Source organism: Triticum aestivum, chromosome 5D (assembly GCF_018294505.1).
Source record: "Triticum aestivum cultivar Chinese Spring chromosome 5D, IWGSC CS RefSeq v2.1, whole genome shotgun sequence".
NCBI classification, from domain to species: domain Eukaryota; kingdom Viridiplantae; phylum Streptophyta; class Magnoliopsida; order Poales; family Poaceae; genus Triticum; species Triticum aestivum.
The window spans coordinates 546,709,881-546,711,804 of NC_057808.1; positions in this window are offsets into that span (position 1 = coordinate 546,709,881).

The window sequence follows — 1,924 nt, forward strand, 5'->3', positions numbered from 1 at the left end:
TAATAGCACAAATCGGATGGTTCGCGCCATACAAATACTATTTGTTTCTAAATACATAATTTTATAAAATGTATTTGTGTGCCGCTTGGTTCGTTGCTCGCATGGTTAAGTGGATGTATAAACCTAGTACAGAAATACCAACCATATATATGTTGATCGGGCCAGGCCGATTTTTTTTCCAATAAAGAACATTTCATTCAATTGATATATCGAGGTGATACAACCGCATTGAAGAATGCCTGGCCTCTGCATAGCATGATGCGCACAGCCAACAAGTCCAACAAGCCTAAAAATAAATATTGTTTTGCAGCAAAAGTAAATCAGTCCAGCCTAGGGTGGAGCAAATCCTATCCGAAAATTACACTGCCATCCATGTTGGGAGAAAACCTCCCTGGCTGTATGGTCCAGCCGCGTAGACGCCATCATAAAAAGGTCTCTGTCCTCCGGCCTCTGCAGGATAGACCACGTACGGAGCCATCGCGTACACGCATGAATAACCTGCACAGGAGATGAAACACATTTATTGTTAAAATCACATCACTTCTGGTAAGCCACAGTGCCCAACATAAGGCAGCCGCCCCACGAGTAGATGTGCAGAAAATTGTTTATCGATACCCCGCAACCAATTGCCGAAAATGTTACGTGCATTACGTGGGGATATAGATTTGAAGCTACTTGAACTATGGCCCAGACTGCACGAGCAAACTTACACTCAAAAAATAAGAGTTTGATGGACTTGTCATGTTGGCAAAAGACACATGTCTTGCTACCTTGCCAGTTGCGTCGTGCCAGGTTATCTTTAGTTAAGATGACCCCTCTATTTAGAAACCAGAGGAATATCTTCACTCTTAGGGGAATTTTGAGCTTCCACAATTTCTTGTTATCAATCGGAACATCAGTGTGAACCATTGCATCATATAAGGATTTGACTGAAAAGCTACCGTTCTGATGCAAATTCCATCGGAACTTGTCTGGTTCTCCTGACAGCTGAATGGCCTCCAGACGAATGAGTAATTTATTCCATGCTACCAGGTGAGGCCCAAAAAGGTCCCATGCGGAAAGAAATATCAGGGTTTTCTTGTCCCAATACTTGTTTGATCATGAAGAATTTATGTCTGACGATCCTATACAAGCTAGGGTATTGCACCATAAGTGGAGTGCCCCCCAGCCAGGTGTCTTCCCAGAATCGAACCTGAGAACCATCCCTAACCGAGAAAGTACCAAATTGGAAAAAGAATTCCTTGGCCTTCATCACGCCACTCCAAAAATGCGAATCACCGGGTTTCCAAAGAACTTGAGATATGGCTTTAGACCCCACGTACTTGTTACGGATGATTTCCTGCCACACTCCATTCTCAGTGAGTAGTTTGTATACCCATTTACTCAGGAGAGCGATGTTTTTAATCTCAAGATCCTGAATTCCAAGGCCCCCTTGACTTTTAGGACGGCATAATATACTCCACCTAGCTAGCCGATATTTTTTGGATTCATTATCACACTGCCAAAAAAATCTGGATCTAAGGCCAACTCCACCGCGCGACCCCAAACGGACGTCCGCTTTGTCCGGATTCTGTCCGTTTGGGTAGGGCGATGGGGTCGTGTCCGGGCATGTCCTGGGATGCGGTGGCCGTGCGCCCAGCGCCCGGCCGCATCCTTTGGCCCCATCCTGTCTGCCTCCATTTAAGAACAACAACATTCGAAAATACAAACCCTAGTTCAGGCCAGCGGCCCTAGTTCACGCCGGTAACAGAGCCAGCAGCCTACACGTCCTCGCCGGCAACACAGCCAGCGACCGGCAACACAGCCGGCCTCCAAAATGAATAGTTTTGTTCGCCGGCAACACAGCCAGCCTCCAAAATGAATGAGTTTCTCGCCGGCACACAGCCAGCTACCCCGCGGCGGGCGGCATCCATGCCAACCTCCA